General features: G+C 44.1%; 1 pseudogene across 1 annotated transcript; it reads left to right on the top strand.

Moving 5' to 3' along the window:
• On the top strand, positions 1–22,849 carry LOC308609692 (transcription termination factor 1-like; annotated as a pseudogene). Its single transcript has 11 exons — positions 1–338; positions 776–1,441; positions 2,771–2,997; positions 4,109–4,299; positions 5,238–5,311; positions 8,594–8,724; positions 11,799–12,033; positions 14,761–14,850; positions 16,444–16,509; positions 20,752–20,837; positions 21,715–22,849. The product of its transcript is annotated as a transcription termination factor 1-like (transcript).
• Positions 22,850–25,184: the final 2,335 nt, after the last annotated feature.

The following is a 25,184-nucleotide window of genomic DNA, read 5'->3' as shown; positions in this document are numbered from 1 at the left end:
ATGGAAGGAGGATCAAGCAGATTGGAAACCCACACTCCAGTTTTCGTCTAGAAAAAGATCAAGCATTCTGTACATAAGGAGAGACATGGGAGGCATCCCCATGAAAGATTCAGAGACTCCTCCCTGGCAAAGAAACCGGCTGACATAACTAAGGGTAAAAAAAAAAGAGAAAGGATGCCCAGCATCTTGTTTCTTCTGCTTTGAAGCAATCAGAAATGTGTGATGATCCTGAAAAGACCACTTCTATACCGAAAAAGAATAAAAAGAGAAGAAAAGGTGCTTTGGGAGTCTATAAGGAAACAGGTATTGTGTACATCCTGGTGGATAAAGAGAACATTGTGGGGGCTTCCCTGGTGGCGCAGTGGTTGAGCGTCCGCCTGCCAATGCCGGACACATGGGTTCGAGCCCTGGTCTGGGAGGATCCCACATGCCGCGGAGCGGCTGGCCCCGTGAGCCGCAATTGCTGAGCCTGCGCGTCTGGAGCCTGTGCTCCACAACGGGAGAGGCCGCGATAGTGAGAGGCCCGCGCACCGCGATGAGGAGTGGCCCCCACTTGCCACAACTGGAGAAAGCCCTCTCACAGAAACGAAGACCCAACCCAACACAGCCATAAATTAAAAAAAAAAAAAAAAAAAGAGCTGGTGACACGTACGTGCGCCGAGACAGCACGAATTGGAGAAAAAAAAAAAAACTTCAATAGGTTACCAGAGTAATTCAAGGTAAACTACAAATAAAGGATAATTGAGACAGAATTAAAAAAAAAAAAGAAAACATTGTGAACACACCCAAGAATTTTAGAAAGCATGTCGATGTCATTTACATTGATGTAAGCAAGCGGCAAAAGTCAACAAAAGGGCCTGAAGCACATTTAGTTACTAAGTCACGTGAAAATGAGTCAGAACTGCATGATAAAGTTCGGGGGAAAAAGCATAAAAAAACATCGGAGGAAAGTCAGGTCCTGTGATGCTGTCCAGGAGAGTCTGGGTGCAAGCATCACCCTGCCCAGATCAGAATCCCAAGAGCAGGAACCCCAGCCTCCCATGGGCCAAGAAGGTGAAATCGCACAACTACCAGTGTCTGCAGATCAAAGCAAGTCTAAGACAAGAAAGAGGAAGCGTCCAAGTGACCAGGAATTCGAGGCCTTGCCTGCGCCTGAGAGCGCTGAGAACATATACTCAGAGGGATCTCAAGTGATTGGTGCGGTCGGGACTGCAGGGGGCAATCAGGAGTCCAGTGGCCTTAAGAAAAAGTCTAAGAAAAGGAAGAGAAGATCTTCTGTTGATACTGCCGTGGCACCTGCTGGTGAGTTTTCAGTGCTCAGGACGAGCTCTGAGGACACGCGCTTTGATTCAGTGGAAGGTACTGGTACCTTGATTGAAGAAAGTGTGAAACCCAGGCCACAAGAGGAGAAACCCCAGGCCTGTTCGGAAGAGGTGCAGAGGTAATGTGTGGGTGTAGAGCCTTCTGATGGTGTGCGTCTTGGGTGTGAAGTCTGCCCGTTACCTCTTTGTTCAGCACGGCCATAGGAAGGGGCAGAAATCATAAAGAGATAGACCATCGAATGTATAGGATGTCGTGCACATTTAACTGAGTAACTTGGCAGGTACTTTGCGTTCTTCATGTACAAAATAAGGCAGTTACAGTCTGTTTTCACTAAGAATTATTCCAGCCCTGAAATTCTATGTATAAGTTTAAAAAGAATTTTAAGACCCCACAATTACCTTGTCTATATGTACAGAGAGAGGAGAAAGGATCAGAGAACTTAGAATGCTACAGAACAGGAAAAAAACTTGACTTAGGGTTCTCCCTAATAAAAGAAACTTAGATATCGTTCTTTATATAATTATCATTTAAGTATCCTGGCCGATGAGTAGATGCAGGAATTTTTTTGAAGCACTTTATTTCAGTTCCTGGGAGTTGGGACAGGTTTTCTCCCCTTTTCTACTCTGTGACGTTCTTACATTTGCTAGATTGTCCTGGCTTAAAATAGTTTCACATAGAAGTTAAATGGCAGAGGGCCCAACTCACATCATCCTCTGTGCCCTCTCTTTGGGGACATTTTTAGATCACTGATAATGATGCAGGAATGTTCTCGGCCTTTGGTTCTTAACTTGTATGGGGCTGTGGACCTGTGAAAGCTGTTGACCCTTTGCTCAGACAAATACGTACAGTTTTGTTTTTGTTTTTGTTTTGTTTCAGTTTCCTGTCTGGGTGGTTAGCTGATGCCCTTGGCTAAGAACACCTTTGCACATCTGGCAGAAAGTCTGTGGGAATGAATTAGTGATAGATACATAGAAGACTATGTTTTCTTTATACTGCCAAGGGGAAAATATGTGGCCATTGTTAACTGCAAGGAAGCAATTGTAACGATGTAAACCCTGAATATTGACTTAACTAATTAGTAACCATTATTATAAAACAACTCATTGGTCGGGGGGAGGTGTCTTGAGTATCCATGGGTGTAGAAGAGGGCTGAGCTTATGAGGAAGTCAATATCTGAAACAATACAGTTGAGAAATAGTAACATAAGCAATGCCTGGTGGAAATAGGGCTTAAGGCGACATGTTTACCTTCCAGGCAGCCTCTGAGGTGTATCCAAGTTAGTAAAGCTACATTAAAGAGTTCAGACATCACAGACGGAATCAACTCCAAGATCCCTTCCAGCTTTAATGCTGTCGTAGTCAAAGGGAGAGTCACTGTAAGGAAAGAATCTGAAAGCCATTAGGGCACGTGACCTGTCAGTGTTAATCAATCCAGTTTTTCTCCTTAGATTAGAACCCACAAATGAAGAAGAAAGCAATTTGGAGTCGGCTAAAGATCCTGAAACGAAATATTTATCTGAAGATTCGAGAGATTCAGATAATTCAGACGTGGATTTGGATTCCACTGTGAGGCAGCTCCAGGAGTTCCTCCCTGATATCAAGGAGAGGGCTGCCACTACAATTAAGTGAATATATCGGGATGACTTGGGACGCTTTAAAGAATTTAAAGCCCAGGGTAAGCTTGTGGGACTTGAATATTTGTTGAACTTTTCTATATGCGTATCTAGCCCTGACTTTCTTTTGTGAGTGGTTCATATTTATAGATTCACAAAGAGCATCCCTTAGCTACTTTCAGCTTTATCTCCTTCCAGAATCATTATCTGCACTGTAAAATTACCAAACTGAAGTGCACTAGTTTTCCTCCTCTGTGCCCAACTTCTGGTAGGGGAGGCGAGGAAAAACGGGACTAATGGATCCAGGTGATCCACAGACTAGAAGATCAAGCCCGGAAGAAGAGGGGGAGGAGGTTAAGTGGTTGAGACACTGGGACGGGGGCACAAGTGAAATCAAATTAAAACACGCATATCAACATCATCAGCTTTGATGAGGTGTAATTTCAAGGATATTAATTTGAGGGTGAGCTGGTTGTAGTGGGCATGGCTTCAGGCAACACCCAGCTTGGTCTCCTTCTTGATTTCACTGTGTTACAAGAACCTCCCAGAAAGCTTATTGGGTTTCAGAATGAACTACAAATGTAAGGTTGTATACTGCAAGTGATAAAAGATTTTTAAAATAAGTTTAAGATTAGGAAAATGTACTGTGTAATGCAGTCAATAATAATGAGACTTGAGTGCTTTGAGTTATGACGAGGAATAGAACGTAAATTGCAGTGACATTGTCCCCACCTCCCCCCAACATATATTCGTAGAGAATATACATGTTCATGTTTGTGCCACCCAGTTCCCAGCACTGCCTTGGGGGGAGGAGGGGCAGAGGATAGTGAAGTGGGGGGGGGCGCTTCTTTTAAACTTTTATTTCAACACTGTTTGAATTTTTAATGAATATCTATTACTGTTAATTTATTTCTTAAATAACTGTGTAAAAAGGAATTGATGACACAAGAAAGGTCACATTGGAGTAGGATGGCCAGGGAAGACTTTGGGAGGACAGTGTGGCTTTGGCCGAACTCTGCAGGAGAGCCAATGTCAAGGGCACAAGTAGGGGCTGCTCCCCGATAGGTGGGGAGGAGCTGACGGGTGCTGTTGTGATTGCTAAAGACAAAACGGTGGTTCGCTTTCATTCATTGTTGACAGTTGTGTACCTTTTTCTCCTTCCCCAAATCCTAGGTGTCGCTATTAAATTTGGCAAGATTTCCGTGAAGGAAAATAAGCAGTTAGAGAAAAATGTGCGAGAATTTCTGTCTCTGACAGGAATCGAGAATGCAGACAAGCTGCTGTACACAGACAGATACCCAGAGGAGAAATCTCTAATCACCGACTTAAAAAGAAAGTACTCGTTTAGATTGCACGTTGGAAAGTTTAGAACTGTGGCCTCTTTGACCATCTGCAGCCTTCCAGCCTTGCACAGATAACCATGGTGAGTATTGAACACAATGCCTGGCCCGTCCAGTACATGCAGTGCATGTTAGCCGCTGCTACGTTAATAGTATTTTTATTGCCAGCCTATACGTTCAGGGATTTGGAATGTGTTCACGTCTCCCAAGGATAGTGCTTTTACAGATTTTCTAACAAATTAGATGATCAGCTTCCAGCTTTCCTACTTGGTAACAATTACGGTTTTGGTTTCTCTTCTTGACCTCTATTGTGTATTTTTTGCATACACTGCACAAAGTACTGTGGTATACACCAGAGTCTCAGACGTTTTTTTAAGTAGAGCCATTTTTGCACTTTGAGCTGGAACCCTCCTCTTGGAGGTATCCTGGGGAAGTTAGAAGGTCACGAAGCAATGTAGGTTTGGACTGGAAAAAAAAAATCTCTCTTGAATTTAAAGAGAATAATTTCTTAGGTGAAATGCACAAAGGAAAACAGAACAGTGAGCCCCTGCTGGGGGATCCTTTCATCTTTAGAGTGGCAAAGCAGGAAGAAGCTTATTCAATTGCAAAGTTTTTTTGTTTATCTTATGGGGAGCTGCTGGAGTGTGTCCTCCACCTCCAGATTACGGTAAAAGCTCTTTGCCTAATAAGGGTCTTTTCCGTGAATTTAGCAGAACAGAAGCTAGAGCCCCTACATACTAAGCATCTAGTTTCCAGAGATGGCCACGGAAACTGGGGATTTTGTATATCTGCTCCCCAAGACGGCTTTCTGCAGGACATAGGAAACCGCACCCTCCACCTGGGGTCTAGGATAGCGTGTGCTGTAAAAAGGGGCCCTTCTGGGTTTCTTTTATAATTGCGACTGTGTTTCATGCCACGCTCCGGTTGTCCCTCTGACCACCTCTCTTCCGACTTTAGGTAAGGGCATTGCCTGGCCCTGGAAACTCATATACTGTCGAGCAAAGAAGATGTTTGATGTCAACAATTACAAAGGCAGGTAAGAAAAAACTTGAGCAGAGCATTTCTCTAGTCTTTGCTGATACTGTAAATCAAAACGTACACAACAAAATCTTGAAGAGTTTCGTGTGTGAAACCAGATGTGCCGTCAGGTGTATGTCTCCAAAGTCCCTTTCAGTTTCCACCTCTTGAATAAATCTTCTGTCATCTTCCCCTTTCTAAATCCCTGGCTTTTACTTTATGCTGTCAATTGTAGCATTCTCCACGCGCTGCCTCTTAGCGTCACCTGTGCAGTTTTCTCGGCAGTCTCCTAAGTTGTAAGCTCCTTGCGAACCCAGACGTTCCTTCTCAGTGTGATGTGTGCCCTTCAGCACTGAGCCCAGTGCTTTGGGTTTTCAGTAAATATTTGAAGGTGGGGGTGAGCATTTGTGTGAGGTCATTTAAGTGTGATTCGGTAACATCAATGCAGAGCTTCATGTGGCGGTAGCCCTTCTGTCCTCCCTTTTTTCCTAAATAAAATACCCAATTATGTTCTGTTTCCAACATTCCAAATAAATCAAATGTAGACTGAGCGTCAGTGGTGGGTAAGCACTCTGCTTAAGGACAAAGGGATGAGGGAGAAAGCATCAGCTCCTACCCTTGAGGGCCCAGACAGCCACCTAGGGCTCAACTACTGATCTCACTTCCAGGAGGCAGATGGAGTGAATCTGTCACGGCCAGTTGGGTCCTACTGAGCGCCGTGATCTTGAATCAGGACATAGGTACTATCAGAACGTAACATTGATATGACCTCGGCTTCTTTTTAAAAATTTTACCAAAAGAAATAAACCGGAAGTAGAAGAAAGGCGCCTCCACACAGACTGAAACCTGCCCTCTCTTTTTCCCAAGCCCCCGCCATGTACTTTAAGGAAATTCACTAAGGGTGACATTTTAAGTGGGACCAAAATGATGCTTTTGGTAAATGAATGAGGTAACCTGTTTTTCTACCTGTTACATCACTGTGGGAAATGGCATTTTTCAAATAATGAAGGTCTGTCATTCTGATAATAAAGTTCATTCACTGGTACCATATTACTTGTGTTGTGCTGACCATTTACCCTTAAAGTATGTTTCCAACTTAAGGAACTCTTAAGTGAAAAAGCCATAGAAAGTCAAAAATCAAAGAATTGTAAGGCTCCAAGGGGCCATGGAGGTCAGTACACCTGTTTCCTCATTTTCGTACACTCTGTTTTTCTCTCATGTCCTCTTTTTTGTTGCTTCAAGGGTACTTTTAAGTCTTGTTTTAAATCTCAGGAAGACCCTGCTTGCCTTATAAAGGAAACTGCTAAAAAGCTTGATTCTTAATGGTGAAGGATTTCGCATCTCTGTTCACCATGCTCTGCATTTTAGATCCATTTCTGAGAATGCTAGGATCTTACTGTCCCCCGGTAGTTGTGGATCATCCTCAATAGAAATGGTTAGTATTTTATTAGGGCTGCTTTTGTGTTGCATTAGTAATAACATAAACTACCACTTCTGACCCCTCTTCCTTCCCACCAAAAAGGAATTATAAAATGTCATAATGATGGCTTTTTTCCCCTTAAACATTTAAGATGTTTAATCTCAAAATCTGCATATATTATAGTGCACTTTAGTTCTTTTCTTTTAATATATTTGCTTTTATGTGGGATTGCTGCCTCTTAACTTCCTTAAACTGTGACCGATTTGTGCTAAGGCATCTGTCACATCTTTTATTTTTGTCTGTGTTCGGTCTTTGTTGTTGCGCACGGGCTTTTTCTGGTGGTGGCGAGCAGGGCCTACTCTTCATTGCAGTTTGTGGGCTTGTCATGGCGGTGGCTTCTCTTGTTGTGGAGCATGGGCTCTAGGCGCACGGGCTTCAGTAGTTGTGGCTCTCAGGCTCAGTAGTTGTGGCGCACAGGCTTAGTTGCTCCACAGCATGTGGGATTTTCCCAGACCAGGGATCGAACCCATGTCCCCTGCATTTGCAGGCAGGTTCTTAACCACCGCGCCACCAGGGAAGTCCCTGTCTCATCTTTATTGAGCACCTGTTGTCTGTCAAGCATTACCGGGTTCCAAAGTGTAGAAAACTGACAGGGTCCCCACCCTCCGAGGACTTCCCCTCCAGAGCTGTGCTGTCCATCCATGTGACCACCAGCCTCATGTGGCCATGGAGCACTTGAACTGTGGTTAGTCCAAGCTGAGATGCGCTGAAGAGTGAAGTATACAATGGACTTAGAAGGCTTGGTGTGGAGAAGAGAGTGTAAAGTATCTCATTCATACTTTTAGGTTCTGATTACATGTTGAAATGGCTGCATTTTTAGTATATTGAGTTAAATAAGATATGTTATTAATTCATTAAAACTAAATAAAATTAGGGACTTCCTTGGTTGTCCAGTGGTTAAGACTCCGTGCTTCCACTGCAGGGGGTGTGGGTTTGATCCTTGGTTGGGGAACTAAGATCCCACATGCCGCATGCTGCCGCTAAATAAAACCCCCAAACACATGGAAGGCAGAGTGGAATGGTGGAAAGTGGTCCTTGGTGATTTGACTGAGCTCCTGGATTAAGCTCACCCTAGGGCCCACTTGTATCTGGACTTTTCAATTGCCTGAGCCAATAAATTATCTTTAAAAAAATTAATAAAATTAATTTTCACCTGACCACTAGAAAATTCTAAATGACATCTGTGGCTCATATTTCCATTGGCCAGTGGTGGCCTAGACGAAGGGTCAGATAAACCGGGGAAGCCACGAGCGTACAGTTGCCAGTGGTGACGGGGGCAGTGAGAGAGCAGCAGAGTGTCCTGTGGGAGAGGACAGCAGGACACCTCCAACCAGGTGGTCAGGGAAGCCCTCTCTGAAGATGCACCATTTAAGCTGCTTCTGAAGAGCTTGCAGGAGCTTTCCAGCGGTGGAGGGAGGCCATTCCCAACACAGGTCCAGAGGCTTCGAGGTGAGAAAGGCCGATAAGGCCAATAGGGTTGAACTTAGGGAGCACCGAGCTTTGCAGGCACAGTCAGAAGTTTGGGTTTTATTGTGTGAAGCCTTTATGGATTTGGCTGGGGAATAGCATGATCAGATTATTTGCCCTGGCCTCTGTGTAAGTGAGCCAGGGACTGCGGTGATTGACTTACAGGGTGCTCATGGTTGCGATGCCGAGACAGGAAGTATCTGGGCTCAGGACCTTGGTAGGACTGCGCTGAGCAGGTTTCCTGACAGCCCGCCCTATACGGCTTCTCCCAGCGTCTCAGCGTGCTGCAGTGAGAATAGTGGTTTTAAGCTTGTGGTTAACGCTTAGCTGTGATCTGTTTTCCCTTCCTCTAAGGTATAGCAAAGGAGATACCGAGAAGCTAAAGATATACCAGTCCCTCCATGGAAACGACTGGAGAAAGATTGGCGAGATGATGTCTGGAAGTAGCCTCTCTGTGGCCCTAAAGTTCTCCCAGATCAGCAGTTGTAAGTCGTGGTCTCTAGAGCCCACTTTGGTGAACAAATCAGCCCACAGTGGCCCAGGGCCCAGGCATCACTGCAGGCCTGTCTTCTGAAAGAGTCATCACTCTTTCAGCCATTCTCTTACTGATTCATTTATTTCTTCATGCATATTGATGCAGCCTTTATTCACCAGACTGATTTCTGCCACACGTTATGTCAGTAGCTTTCAGTGTGACTCCAACTGCCAGGTAAACTGAAACCCACTCAGCCGGTGGGCAGGAGAACCTGGGCCACCAAGGTCCTTTCCCCCAGGTGACCAGGGAAACCATCAAAGGGAGGGCCTGTTAGTCAGGGACGTTTCCCAAAGCCAGTGTCAGTCGTCTCTTGTCTGTTCTCTTCTTTCATAAAAAGCTTCCTTGGTTATATTCTTCACCTTAAAAAGTCCCCAGTTGCTTTCAGAAGAGAGTCCTTAGTGGGTGTTAGCTTCAGCCCAGAGGCTCACATGCTCCGGCCCTGCAGGCAGAGCCGTGCAGCGGGTCCCAGCAAGGCGTCTGCATGTCCGCACGTGGTAAACTCTGAGGTGGTGGAGACCACGCCTTTTGTGCCACCAACTCTGGCCACCGGTGCCACGCGAAGACTCAGCACAGCCAATTCTGCCAGTTTCCAAGAAGTAAAGCAAACATCTGGATTTGCACGTGTGTGTGAAATCAAGATCTTTTTTTTCTTGGGACTCTCTTTTTTAAAATAAATTTATTTATTTATTTATTTATTTATTTATTTATTTATTTATTTATGGCTGTGTTGGGTCTTCGTTGCTGTGAGCGGGCTTTCTCTAGTTGCGGTGAGCAGGGGCTACTCTTTGTTGCAGTGTGCGGGCTTCTCAGTGTGGTGGCTTCTCTTGCTGTGGAGCATGGGCTCTAGGCGCGCTGGCTTCAGTAGTTGTGGCGCACAGACTCTAGAGCGCAAGCTCAGTAGATGTGGCACATGGGCTCAGTAGTTGTGGCTCGTGGGCTCTAGAGCGCAGGCTCAGTAGTTGTGGTGCATGGGCTTAGTTGCTCCATGGCATGTGGGATCTTCCCAGACCAAGGATTGGGCCCGTGTCCCCTGCGTTGGCAGGCGGATTCTTAACCACTGCCCTACCAGGGAAAACCCTCTTGGGATTCTCTTGATTTTTAAATATTCATCCAAATTGTTATTGGGGAAATAGTAACAATAACATTCTGTAGGCCAGATCGAAGATATCTGTAGCCTTCCAGCTTGTGGCCTCTTCCTTAGCATGACTGTGAGCATGTAGACAAGAAGAGCGAATCATAGAAGCTTTTGATGCCCTGCACCAAGGACTGGCTTTAGGAATTTACAGGTGCTGGGACTTCCCTGGTGGTGCAGTGGTTAAGAATCCACTTTTCCACTTCAGAGGGCATGAGTTTGATCCCTGGTCAGGGAACTAGGATCCCACATGCTGCAGAGCAACTAAGCCCACACTCTGCATCTAGAGAGAAACCTGTGTGCCACAACGAAGGTCCTACGTGCTGCAGCTAAGGCCGAACACAGCCAAATAATTTTTTTTAATTAAAAAAAATAGCTTAATGAGTGCAATATGTAAAAAAAAGAAAGAAAAAAAGAAATTCACAGGTGCCTTCATCAAGTACTGTGGTGACGCCATTGTAGCTGTTAATTTCACTCCAGAAACTCTTGGGGAGAGTTATTTATATAACATGAAAGTCGTTTGGTTATTCTCTTTCCACTAAATGTTTGGGAACCTCACAATTTCTTGCAGTAGGTATTACTCTTAGAAACAGGAAGAACAGCTTTCTCGAAGATAAAAAAAAGATTGCATTAAGAAAGGATTTTTTTTCTTTGCAGTTGGTTGTGTATGTGTGTGTGTGTGTGTGTATGTGTGTGTGAGTGTGATTGGTCCTTAAAAGGAAACTATGGCCACTTTCGTAGTTTCATTTTGATTTGCATGTAACTGATAGTTTTTTTGGTTTTGTTTTGTTTTGTTTGGCTGCGTTGGGGCTTCATTGCTGCGCGCGAGCTTGTTCTAGTTGTGGCGAGCGGGAGTTACTCTTTGTTGTGGCGTACGGACTTCTCATTGCCGTGGCTTCTCTTGTTGCAGAGCACGGGCTCTAGGTGCGCAGGCTTCAGTAGTTGTGGCATAAGGGCTCAGTAGTTCTGACACGCGGACTCTAGAGCACAGACTTAATAGTTGCGGCGCGTGGGCTTAGTTGCTCCCCGGCATGTGGGAACCTCCTGGACCAGGGCTCGAACCTGTGTCCCCTGAACTGGCAGGCGGATTCTTAACCACTGCACCACCAGGGAAGTGCATAACTGATAGTTTTATGTTTGTGTAATTGAGATGTTGCCCATTGTCTTCTGAAAAGTGTCTGATTTACCTTTTTGTTTATAAAGGCTTTATTTTGGGACTTCCCTGGTGGTCCAGTGGTAAAGAATCCTCCTTCAGATGCAGGGGACGCTGGTCGGGGAACTAAGATCCCACATACCGCGGGGCAGCTAAGCCCGTGTTCCACAGCTGCTGAGCTCACGCACCCTGTAGCCCATATGCCACAAACTACAGGGGCCATGCACCACAACTAGAGGGAGAAAATTCACACGCCACAACTAGAGAGAAGTCCGTGCACCATAACAAAGAGCCTGCGCTGCAACAAAAGATCCCACGTGCTTCAACGAAGATCTCATGTGCTGCAACTAAGACCCAACACAGCCAAAAAAATAAAGAAAATAAATAAATTAAGGGAAAAAAAGACTATTTTTCTAGAGCAGTTTTGGGTTCACAGGTAAAGTGAGAGGAAGGTACAAAGACTTCCTACTTATCTCCTGCCCTACACATGCACGGCACACCCCCATTCTCAACACCCCCCAGCAGAGTGGTCCATTTGTTACAATCCGTGAAGCTACCTTGACACATCTTAACCCCCCAGAGTCCACAGTCCACATTAGGGTTCACTCTTGGTGTTGTAGCTTCTGTGGGTTTGGAGAGATGTCAAATGACAGATACCCCTCATCATCATTTTGTTGTTAATATTGTGTTTGAAAGCAAATAGATGAGCAACTTCAAGACCATCCTTTTATGTCAACAGAAAGAACTCATGGTGCTTGGAGCAAGACGGACACCCAGAAACTAATCAAGGCTGTTGAAGAAGTGATTCTAAAGGAAATGTCTCCCCAGGAGCTAAACGAGATGGATTCTAAACTCCAAGAGAATCCTGAAGGTCGCCTGTCAGTTGTTTGGGAAAAACTGTACAAAGGCATATCCTGGGTAGAAGTGGAGGCAAAAGTGGAAACCAGGAATTGGATGCAGTGTCAAAGTAAGTGGTAAGTTTGAGGCTTCTTACATAAATTTCAACAAGAAGCATTCCCTGCCCCTCTCTCAGCAACTTCCGGAGAGGGGTGGACTGCTGAGGTTACTAAGAATATCTGTAACGACCACGTGGAAAGCCTTACAGTAGGTCAAGAATGATCCTCTCTAATCCGCTGCTCCAACCACTTCAATATCGAAAGCTGATTTAAGTTAGCATTTAACCACCCCTGATTCATTGTGTGGCTTCTTCATAAAGAACTTGGACCTTTTTATTCTATTTATTTATTTATTTAATTGAAGTAGAGTTGATTTACAATGTTGTGTTAGTTTCTGGTGTACTAAGTGATTCAGTTGTGCATATATATTATTTTTTTTGATTCTTTTCCAATGTAACTTATTACAAGATAGTGAATACAGTTTCCTGTGCTGTACAGTAGGACCTTGTTGTTTATCTATTTTATATATAGTAGTTTGTATCTGCTAATCTGCAATTTCAAATTTATTCCTGCCCCCTTTCCCCTTTGGTAACCATAAGTTTGTTTTCTGTATCTGTGAGTCTGTTTCTGTTTTGTAAACAGAACTTGAATCTTTTTAATATTGAATATTGACTTCTGATTTCTTCACTCTGTCCCTTTCTTCATAAAACAAGATTGTTACCTATTTATAGCATGAAAGAAATACAAAATTAACGTCTGGATATTTAGGAGGGAAATCACAAGTGTAGTGATCAGTAATACCTCCACCTTTTTACTTGTGCTTTCTAATTCAGCAGTTCCTCTGTCTTCATCCAAAGCAGGGCAGTCATACTCTTTCATCCTAGAACATCTTTAGGTACATCCATCATGAAGAAGTAGTTTCGGTCCAGATGTTGCTGCATGTTCTTTGCCCAACGTAGCTTTTCCCAGCCCTGGAGGGATTCCGAGCTAACTTTCAGCTGCAACATGACAGCTTGAAGCAGTGGTTCTACAGCCCACGACCCAGGTCTCCTGTATAAACGGGGCTCCATCATCCTGCATAAAGGGGGCTCCGTCATCTTGACCATTAAAGAAGAATGAAATCCAGAGTGGGCATGTTGTACGTTAAAAGCAAACTGCTAGATTATACTGAGTATTGTTTATATACCTTACAGTTCTGCTGTAGAATATTTATCTTACTAGAAGACTACCCTCAGGAAATAAGGACAGATAATGTTTTGGGGGGGAAGTGTGTAGTATGGAGGAACCAGAGCCCTTTCTACCCCTATATCTTAGGCTTAAAAAAAGGAGTGGGGACTTCTCTGGTGGTGCAGTGGTTGAGAGTTTGCCTGCCGATGCAGGGGACATGGGTTCGTGCCCTGGTCCAGGAAGATCCCACATGCCGCGGAGCGGCTAGGCCTGTGAGCCATGGCTGCTGAGCCTGTGCATCCAGAACCTGTGCTCTGCAACGGGAGAGGCCACAACAGTGAGAGGCCTGCGTACCGAAAAAAAAAAAAAAAAAAAAAGGAGTGGGGGCTTCCCTGGTGGTGCAGTGGTTAAGAATCCGCCTGCCAATGGAGGGGACACGGGTTCGATCCCTGGCCTGGTAAGATCCCACATGCCGTGGAGCAACTAAGCCCGTGTGCCACAACTACTGAGCCTGCACTCTAGAGCCTGTGAGCCATAACTACTGAGCCTGTGTGCCACAACTACTGAAGCCCACCTGCCTAGAGCCCGTGCTCTGCGACAAGAGAGGCCACTGCAATGAGAAGCCCATGCACCGCAATGAAGAGTAGCCCCTGCTCGCCACAACTAAAGAAAGCCCACGTTCAGCAATGAAGACCCAACACAGCCAAAAATAATTAATTAATTAATTAATTACTTTTAAAAAAGGAGTGGGTTATAAAGCCTCGGTTGGAAGATGATATGTCAGTGTCTTAAAAAGGAAATGATGAAGGGGAGCCGTGCTTCAGAATCAGCATAATTAAATAACATGCAAGGGTTCTTTTTTAATTTGAAGAAAAAAGTAGGAAACTTGAATGCTGAGCATAGGTTTACTTCATGAAACATTGAAATGGCATCAGCGGGTACATTTCAAACCAGTGAACATGGGCGGCTATTAGTAAAAACTCTCAGTTTCTCTGTGTGTGCCTCATGTACCTCCCTGCTCAAGAAAGTAAATGTCACAGCTCATGATCTGTCCATCAGATTGTGACAGATTTCACTCTTCAAGAGAAGCACTTTTTAAATATTTTTAATTGGGCTGCTTCTCTCATTAGGAACTTCAGGGAACCCTTTCCCTCAGCCTTGAACTTGGGGCCTTAGAGGAATCATGGAGTCATTGATCACTTTAGTAAATCTGTGTAGTTTGGTGTTTCAGCAGCTATAATGGTAATAAGAGCAATATCTCTCTGTTTGATAAACAAGCAAAAATAAATTGAGTCTACACAGCATCCTTTAGCACCTGCAAGCAGGCTTATTCTTTTTTTTTCCTCCCTTTTATTATACTGTTTATTATGGAAATTGTGTAACACACACCAACTTAGAACTCCTTGTATCCATCACTCATTTTCAATAACCATCAACTTTCTATCTCTTTATTTACCCTCTCCCACTTTAAAAAACTTTTAAAAAGGTATATTCTTGATGGTGGTAAATCTTAGCTGTGATGAGTTGCAAAAGTTATAAAGTGGTTCTGAATAAGGACAATTTAGATGAGGAAAACAAAGGACATTTTAATGGAAACTTTACCCCGAAAATAAACTGTTTTTCTTTCTTTCAATGTAGGACGGAAATTCTAACCAAGAAGAGGACAAATGGTCGGGACGTATACTGGGGACTTAATGCCCTACAGGCCAAGATCAACCTCATTGAAAGGTACATAAATAGAAAGTGACGATATTTTACCCGTTTTCCTCTCTAGCCAAAGAGTAATTGTTAAACAGCAGAATCTGCAGTAAGATTACCACGATTCATATTCCTGTTCCAGCACTTTCTACGTGCATGACCTTGGATGTGTTTCCTGCCTTTCTAGTTCTTGGTTTGTTCATGTTAAATGAGGATGATAATAACAGTACCTGCCTCTTAGTGTTATTGGCCGAAGAAATGAAATAATGCATGCAAAACGTAGCATGCACTCAATAAACATAGCTCTTTGAGTCTTTAAGGCTTTCACATAGACATTGCTTACTTCTGTCCATTGGAAAATGGAGGTAAATACTTCAGGCCGAGCCCTACTGCTCTCTAGCATGCATTAGTTGGCGTCACTGCTGCTTGGTCTTTAGTTTTGTCTTTGAGTTCCTGGTCCGTGCAGAGTCCTCCCTCCCCTGATTGACAGGGAGACACAGAACTGTTTTACAAAGACTGCGAGTCTAGTGGACCTGGCCTCATGTCCAATGAGGAACAGCAAAGAGCAGAAGAAACCTTTGGATTCTGGCCGCCCTGTCCAGCTTCATTATTCTTGCGCTCTGTCAGGAAGCCTGCTTCTCCTTCATTGGTGCGCTTCCTCGTTCTCCACGCTGGCGTGGCTGGGGTTTTTTTCCTCTACCAGAGACAGCAGAGACTAGCAGAGCCAAGGAGGGCATCTCACGTCAGGCAGGCCTGGGTTCCAATGTGGGTACCACCTATGAGTCATGAAACCTTGAGCCAATGACCCGAGCTCTCAACCCTGATTCCTGGCCTGTGGAAAGGACATAATCCCCTAGCTTCATCAGGTGGTGTTGAGGGTAAATGGACTAGTGGGTATCAAGGTCTTAACCCAGTGTTTGTCACTTAGTAAGTGCTGAGTACACATGTATACTACTCTTGTGTGTCTACATTGAATGGTGAAGTTGTGTTTTGGTTTGTTTGTTTGGTTGGTTTTTAATATTGTATTTATTTATTTGGTTGTGCCGTGTCTTAGTTGCAGCAGGCAGGTTCATTAGTTGTGGCATGCAGACTCTTAGTTGTGGCATACATGTGGGATCTAGTTCCCTGACCAGGGATCGAACCCGTGCGCCCTGCATTGGGAGTGTGGAGTCTTAACCACTGTGCCACCAGGGAAGTCCCTGTGTTTTTTTTTTTTTTAATTGAAGTATAGTTGATTTACAATGTTGTGTTTAACCTTTGCTATACAGCAAAGTGACTCAGTTATACATATATATATTCTTTTTCATATTTCATTCTTTTCTATTATGGTTTATCACAGCATATTTAATATAGTTCCTTGTGAAGTTGTGTTTTTTACTAGGCTTGGTGGGAGATGCAAAGGGCTCAGGAGGAGGAAGGGTGATTTTTTGGTCTGTAGCTCACCCCAAGACCTTGGGCTGACCTTGGGTTAGCATGCCAGTGACACTGGGCCTGTGTAACAGGGGAGCTGGAGCAGGGGTGAAGACGCTGAGGCCTTCCAGCTCTTAATATTCTGTGAGCCCATGAAGATGTGGATCCTGTTGATTTTTGGCTTGAAAACTTAATTTTTATTTTTTCTCATAGGTTGAATGAAATAAATGTGGAAGATGTTAATGAAATAGACTGGGAAGATCTTGCTAGCACCATAGGGTAAGGCCATTTGTTTAATATTAATCTAATGAAAAAATCAGAGAGGAGTTCTAATAAATGCCTCTCAGATTTGAAGAACAGGACTGAAATTCCTGCTGCTTATGGAACTCATCTATAAATTGTATTTGTGTATATATGTATTGGGAACACCCTGTCTACGTACCAGACCAGGTAAATCAGACCAGTCCTCCCTCCGCTCCAACCACCACCTCCACCCCAAGACACCTGAGAAGAGTGAATGAAATGTGTGCAGAGTCTCTTAAAAGCTTCATGGAGCACACCAGCTATGACTGGGATGAAGAACCCATGGTCCCTTTGCCCATAATTAGCCTTTTACCATTTGCCACATTGACTTTATCATCCCTCCCTTTCCCGCTCCCTTCTACAAGGGAATAGAATTCTTTCCCTTAACCGTTTCAGTGTTAGTGGTGGACGCCATGTCCTCAGCAAGGCTGTTATTCTGCATCAGCACAGTGATCGTACTGAGGGCACCTGACACTGATGCACTACTATTGTCTAAAACACAGCCCCCATGCAAATTTCACCCAGCGTCCCAGTCCTGTCCTTTATAACACTTTCCCCCTGATTTAAGATCCAGTCCAGGATCTGTCTCCTTAGAGTCTTCTAAACAGCAGAGTTGTTCTGCCTTTTCTTTTCTTTTTTTTAATTATTGGAGTATAGTTGATTTACAATGTTTCAGGTGTACAGCAAAATGATTTCTGTTATAGATTTTTAAAAATATATTTATTATCTTATTTATTTAATTTTGGCTGTGATGGGTCTTCATTGCTGCGCGTGGGCTTTCTCTAGTTGGGGCGAGCAGGGGCTACTCTTCATTGCGGCTCGTGGGCTTTTCATTACGGTGGCTTCTCTTGTTGAGGAGCACGGGTTCTAGGCGCGTGGGCTCAGTAGTTGTGGCTCGTGGGCTCTAGAGCACAGGCTCAGTAGTTGTGGTGCACAGGCTTAGTTGCTCTGCGGCATGTGGGATCTTCCTGGACCAGGGCTCGAACCCATGTCCCCTGCAGTGGCAGGCAGATTCTTAGCCACTGCACCACCAGGGAAGTCCCTCCGTTATAGGTTATTACAAGATATTGAATATAGTCCCCTGTGCTATACACTAGGTCCTTGTTGTTTATCTATTCTATATACAGTAGTGTGTATCTGTTAATGCCTTTGTCTTCTACGATGTTGAAATTGTGGGAAAATACAGGCTAGTTATTGTGGAGAACTTGCCTCAGCTGGGGAGTTTGTCAGACGCTTCTTCACTGTTAGATTCGGGTTTTGTATTTTACACGGGAATCAGTCACGGGGGAGGCTGTGTTTGTATCACCAGGTCACATCCCATCATGAGGCATGTGGTTCTGATTTTGATCCCCTGGCTCTGGCGGCCTCTGCCACACTGCCCCACTGTAGAAAAGTAAGTTTTTCTCTTGGTGAAAAGAAACGGCCACAGGGAGATATTTTGAGACCACATCAAGCTCCTGTTCCTCTTCGGATTTGCCTCAGTGGTTTCGGTGTGCTGTTCCTTTGCATTTCTCCTCTGAGGAGTGAGATTTCATCGGTTGTCACTGTCTGTCTTCATTGCTATGGTCCTTGCATTTTCAATCAGTTCCTGCCACTGGAGGAGAGGCCATCACTCTGAAGACCTGAGTTCACTGCTGGCCAAGCAACAGAGAGCTGGCTGGCAAAGCACAGTCCCTCTAAGCAATGCAAACTGTTGAGCATCACAGGGCTCAGGGGTTGGTGGGCTTTGGGAGGTGGGGATGTTGAGGGACTGTCTGGCCTTTAGTTCGGGAAGGGTGCTGAGGGGAACAGGGCTGCCATAACCTGGCTGCCTTTCAGAAACGTGGCTGCTGGCGTGAGGTTGTCACTGATCCATTAGGAAGGGTGTAAACTGGTTCTGCTGGTTAGTTATTTACACCTTGGGATTATGGACAAAGAACAATCAGTCCTTTTTTTTAACTTGGAGAATTGGAATCTTTTCGTGGCAGGCCCTGTTGGGAGTCACAGACACATGCCCATGGTTCCAAACCCTTTCCTCTTCTAGCTCGTCTCAGGGGTGGGGCACCAGCTCTTGGGTGTGGGTCCCTGAGAGGGGAGGGTGTTAGGGGCTTTGAAGGAAGGCTGTCCTGCTGTGTACCCCACCAACTCCCATCCTAAGAAGTATTCATGTCGACAGGTCCCTCCCTTTGTAATATCAAACCCCTTTTGAAAAATCTGACTTTTCCAATAAATGTTTGTGTATCTTGTGACATTGCCTCAGATCACATTTCTTAAATTAAAATGGGTTTTTAATGATTTTAAGTAGAATTATATACTTAAATATTGATTGTTCTGGTTAAGGTTTAGAAATCTCAAAGCTGTAAAACAGACATCATGGCATCCAGTCAAATACCATTGGAAATAGTACATCCTCAAAGTTTTAATAACAAATTAAAACAGTGAAAATAATTAAATTAGAAGTTCGATCTCTTCAGGTTCGTTAAGCCTCCCTTGTGAATTGTTTAGGCAGGATTTTAAAGAAAGCATCTCCACCTAATGAGATGTAACACCTACTTCGTTTGAAAATGTCCAGGTCAGTTATTGTTACTTCTTGAAGCCTGAGCTTTGATCTGCAGAACAACCTGTGTGTGGGGTGCTGTGGGAAGAGGGAAGGCATAGATGCCCTAGATCTTGGGCTTTGCAGTCAGGTGGACCGGGCATCAAGTCCTGGGACTCTGCTCATAATTTAGCCAGCCTTGGGCAGGTCATTCCCTCACTTGCCTCTGCGTCACGGTTTCCTCATCTGCGCAGCGTTGTAACAGCACCGTGATGAGGACGACAGCAAGGAGACAGTGCGTGTCATGCCATGCACACGCGGCGGGCAGCTGCTGCCATGAAGAGGCAGAGAGAGCCCAGCCATCTTGTACTTCCACATACCTAGCAGATCCAGTTATTCCCACTAATCATATAACAACTAGATTAATTAATTACTGAAACAAATATGCCACGCTTTTGTGGCTTAGGAAATGAGTGCCCAGGAAGTGAAGTTAGTGATTTTCACTTTAAAAAAATATTTAAGATGTGGTTGTTTCTGTCCTACTTATTGTAAATGAAAAGTGGATTTGACTCACCAGAATATCGTAAGCATCCACTTTATTTAGCTTTGTAAAGTAAAAAATCCCGACCCCTGCTTTTGCATTGCGACAAATATATAGTTAGCCTGAAGGTAGTGGTTAAGAGTGTAGGATTTGTGAAATGTTGCCATTGGCAGCAACATGGATGGACCTAGAGATGATCATACTAAGTGAAATAAGCCACACAGAGAAAGACAAATAGCATAGGATATCAATTATATGTGGAATCTTTAAAAAACTGATACAAATGAACTTACTTACAAAACACAAATAGACTCACAGACATAGAGAACAGACTTTTGGTTACCAAAGGGTTAGCGGGCGGGAGGTAGGGGGATAACTTAGGAGGCTTGGATTAACATCTACACACTACAGTATGTAAAATACATAAACAATAAGGACCTACTGTATAGCACAGGGAACTATACTCAATATCTTGTAATAATCTATAATGGAAAAAAATCTGAAAATATTTTATATATATATATATATATATATATATATATATATATATATATATATATATATATATATGTACAACTGAATCTTTCTGCTGTACCCTTGAAACTAACACATTATAAATTATCTATACTTCCATTAAAAAACACTGATATCAAAAAAAAAGAAAGAAAAGTAGAATTTGGAGTGGACCCAATTGAAGTCCCAGCCCTTCCCCCCTATTCACTGTAAGATCTTGGGCATCTTCTCTTGGGTTCCCCATCTCCAAAACGAGGGATAAGCATAGGAGGCCCCACACAGAGTGGTCGTGAGGGTTATTTGTTGCTCTGCGGAGAGCCCTCAGGGTGGGGCTGAAGACAATGTTAGCATCAGCCCCTGTGAGCTAGTGTTACACCTTGTCTTCTCAACTGGTAGTTTAGATTATTCTAGTTTAGACAGAATCCGTGTTGTTGTACTTCTGTTTTTCTTCCTTTTGTGTGTGTGTGTTTAACCAGATGAACAATAGCTTTTCATACGTGTCTTATTTTTCTCACATGTGTAGACATGAGGATTAAGAAAGCTGCTTAGGTCTGTAGACCACCCCTCAATCAATGCACTTAGTACACAGGACTGAAATGATTAATTTTTAAACTGCCACTAACTTTTTGACACCTTTTCCTTTCTAAAGGGGTGTTCCTCCATCTTATGTCCAAAGTAAATTTTATAAGCTGAAAGCTTCCTGTGTTCCGTTTTGGCAGAAGAAGACTTTTCCAGGTCAGTATTTTCGATATCTGAATAGTTAAAAACGCAGCATATGGGGACACACGCTGGTAGTGTGACCTTGGGTAGTGACTTTTGGGAACCTCAGATTCTTCAAATGGAAAATGGTAAAAATTGGCAAATTATAACCCCTACCTGACAGGACTTTCAAAAGTACTAAATGAGATAATGAGCTTGAGAAGTGTGGTCACCAGGCCGCCGGGCGTTTAGCAAGCACTGGGTGAGGAGCTGCGAGTGCTTCTGGATTGCACAGCACACATGCTCACACCACATGCCTGCACACACACTGATGCACAAAAAACTGGAGGTACAGTTTCTTCTCTGCAGCCATTTGTAGGTGGTTTACATATGTAATTCCCAAACCTGGACTATCGGAGTCAGGTGGGGAACTTGGGAAAAAAGATACATACCTGGGTCTCATCCCAGACCCAGTCGATCCTAGTCTCTAGTCTGGGTCCAGAGGCTAGATTTTTCTCTAACAAGCTCACAGATGAGTCGCCAGTGGCCTGCCCAGCATCATTGTTTGGGAACCACTGGTTCGGGTAACACTGCACCCTGCAGTGTGTGACAAAATGCTCCTTGCTTTCAGCGGACAGCACTTCCTGGGTTTGAATCCTGGCTTCGCCCTCCTGACTCTATGACTTTGGATGAGCTTCATGTCTTTATGCCTCATTTGAAACACGGGTGAACAATAGTGCCTACCTCACAGCATTTTTGAGAGGATTGAATGACTATGAATAAAGCAGTTAGAGCCAGGTCTTGCACACAGTAGTGCCAGTAACAATGCATTGTCATCATCTGTGCCGTCCATCCTTTGACCTTGGGAAGAGGCTTTGTCAGATCATCTCAAGATTCAGTTTCTTTTCTTTAGAGATTATAGACTACCTTCATGAGACTAGTCTACCGTTGCTTAAAGAAAAATTAGAGAAGAAGATGGAGAAAAACGGGACTGAGATCCAGACTCTGGCAACCCCCAAGCCAGTCTTCCTGTTTCGAGACATCTTTTGTTGTGACGATGACAGTGAGGGAGAAGACGGAGATGAACAATGTTAAGCGGCTGATACTCTCTTGTCCATTTTTCTAGGTCTGGTTGTGTTTATGTACGTGTCAATAATGCTATTTCCACTATTGATTTTACTGAAGAAGGTGCAACAGCCAAAGGAAGGGTATGAAAATAATAACATACTGTGGAACAGTAAAAATTGATTCACATTTCATATTCAAGTTTGTCTGAATGTGAAAAGAAAGGCGAGTACATGAGTTGATTTAATATTTTCTGTGCTATTATATTGAAAATTATCATATTGAAAATACTTACAACTAATGGTTTTCATACAACAACAGGATCCCAAGTCCCTCTAATGGCAGCAGAGGGTAGTCATGTCCAAGGAACATTTTCTTTTTTTTTTTTTTTTTTTTTTTTATGGCTGTGCCACATAGCTTATGGGATCTTAGTTCCCCACCGGGGATTGAACCCAGGCCCTCGGCAGTGAAAACGCAGAGTCCTAACCCCTGGACCGCCAGGGAATTCCCCAATGAACATTTTCATGGTGTGGATTCAACTATACGTGCATTCAGCAAAACAGAGAATGTTAACAATTTTAATAATGCATGCCATTTTTTTCTGTGTTTCAGTTGTTTAGATGTATATTTTAGTGTGTGTGCGTATTAGGTAAGTGGTACAGGGACGTTTGTGTTCCTGGAAGCTGGTTTCGGTTCCCATGTGCCTGTCATGGTGTGCGTATCTCATCTTCCCGAGTGTGATTCTAGTGTTTAAAGATAAGTATTTTTCATACAAGATGCCCTCTCAAAGCCAGTCACAGAATTCTTCTGGTGTTTAACTGGAAAAAACAAAGAATCCAGCAGTCTCTTCCATTGCTTCTGGAAAAACTGCCTCTGTTAGACTTCCCTTGCTGGCAAGGGGAATAAAGTGCCCAGGCTTCTAGCCTCATCTGTACAGGGGAGAACATAGAAAGGAAGGTGTGGGTGAGCAATATCCCATACAGTGAGGCCACCCTCTGGGCCAAGGTGCAGCACCCTTGTCTCCTGCGTGTAGCATCATGCTGTGTGATGTTGGTTAATTCATCCACAAAGCTAGACATGTTTCCAAGCTTGCCGTCATCAGAGAAGGAAGAATAGAGAGAAACAAGTTTAGGAGTCCTCATTCACCAGTATATCCACAGCACCTATCATGGTGTTGTGCAAATAATAGACACTCAATAAATATTCAGGGCACAAATGAGTATTTTCTTTTTAAAAGTTAATTAATTACTTTATTTTTGGCTGTGTTGGGTCTCCGTTGCTGCAGAGGCTTTCTCTGGTTGCGGAGAGCAGGGGCTACTCTTCATTGCAGTGCACGGGCTTCTCACTCTGGTTGCTTCTCTTGTTGTGGAGCACGGGCTATAGGTATGTGGGCTTCAGTAGTTGTGGCCCATGGGCTCATTAGTTGTGGTGCACAGGCTTAGCTGCTCCGCAGCATGTGGGATCTTCCTGGACCAGGAGGTGAACCCATGTCCCCTGCATTGGCAGGCGGACTCTTAACCACTGCGCCACCAGGGAAGTCCCAGAACAAATGAATATTTTCTTTTTAATAAGCATCTTGCCTTTAGTCACCTCCTTCTATCTGTCAAACATACCAATCTTCAGGCTGATGGGAATATAAATTACATGTTCCTTTTGGAGGACAATCCGGTAGAATACATCAAAGCCTTAAGAATGTACATATTCTGAGGTCCAGCAATTTCACTTCTAGGACCTAAAGAAATAATAGAACTAGTGTAAAAGAATGGCACATTTATAATATGGAAACTAGAAAAATGAATGTTCTTTCATAGGAAATTTACTATATATGATGGTGTATTCCTAGAATGGAATATTAGGCAGTAATTAAAGAATGATAATGAGGGACTTCCCGGGTGATGCAGTGGTTAAGAATCTGCCTGCCAATGCAGGGGACATGGGTTCAATCCCCGGTCTGGGAAGATCCCACATGCCACAGAGCAACTAAGCCCATGCACCACAACTACTGAGCCTGCGCTCTAGAGCCCGCAGGCCACAACTACTGAGCCTGTGTGTCACAACTACCGAAGCCCACGCTCCTAGAGCCCGTGCTCCACAACAAGAGAAGCCACTGCAATGAGAAGCCCACGCACCACAACAAAGAGCAGCCTCTGCTCGCAGCAGCTAGAGAAAGCCCACGCATGACAACAAAGACCCAACACAGACATGAATAAATAGATAAATTAAAAAAAATAATGATAGTGATAGATTTGTTTAACATACAAGGTAAACAGTATCATCAACTAAAATATATACTGTTTTTCATTCAGAAGTGTACATATTATCTTCTTAATTTTGTAACAGTAAAAAAAAATAGGGACTTCCTGGTGGTCCAGTGGTTAAGACACCTTGCTTCCAATTCAGGGGGCACAGGTTCGATCCCTGTTGGGGGAACTAATATCCCACATGCCGCGTGGTGCAGCCAAAAAAGAAAAAAAAAAAATGTGTAAATAGAGTTGCATTACAGAGTAACGGAGGAATTAAACCCAAAGTGTTGACAGTGGTTCTCTCCGGGGAGTGGGATTGTGAGTTTATAGGTTAGAAGTCTTGACTTGCAAGTGCCAGAAAATGAGACTCAGATAGCTCAAAGGAATCCGGGGACTCTCAGACTGAAAATCCAGAGGGAGAGGATGGATCCAGCTACTCGGAGTCCCCAAAATGTGTTTTCTTGCTGATTCTCAGCTCTCCCTTCTCCAGAGTCCACTTCATCTTCAATCCACACAAGGGGCCCCTTGGTCCTGAGGGGTGCCTTCATAGAGCCCCATGTTATCGCATCCTTATTATTACTTAAATAGAGGATGCCATTCAGAGAAGAGAACAATAGCTCTTGCTTAAGTCCTGGGTTTCGTTCCCAGTGCCCAAATTAGAGCTTGTGCCCAACTCTGAGCCATCACTGTAGCCACAAAAAATAGGATGGTCTTCAACCCATCTGGGCTCATGTCTGGAGCTCGGATTTAGCTCAACCTGCCTTAAATGGCTGAAAGGGTAAATACCCCTGTGGACAATTGTTCCCAATTGTCATCTCTATTCTGCATTGTTATCACCATACAAACAAGCCATGGTGTTAGCTATCTTTTTTATTTTTATTTTATTTTTTTTGCGGTACGTGGGCCCCTCAATGCTGCGGACCCTCCCGCCGCAGAGCACAGGCTGCGGACGCGCAGGCCCAGCGGCCATGGCCCACGGGCCCAGGTGCTCCGCGGCATGCGGGATCCTCCCGGACGGGGGCACGGACCCACACCCCCTGCACTGGCAAGCGGACCCCCAACCACTGTGCCACCA

Source organism: Mesoplodon bidens (assembly GCF_964165515.1).
Source record: "Mesoplodon bidens genome assembly, chromosome: Y".
NCBI classification, from domain to species: domain Eukaryota; kingdom Metazoa; phylum Chordata; class Mammalia; order Artiodactyla; family Ziphiidae; genus Mesoplodon; species Mesoplodon bidens.
Note: the sequence above shows the minus strand (reverse complement) of the source record. Positions and strands in the feature narration are given on the sequence as shown.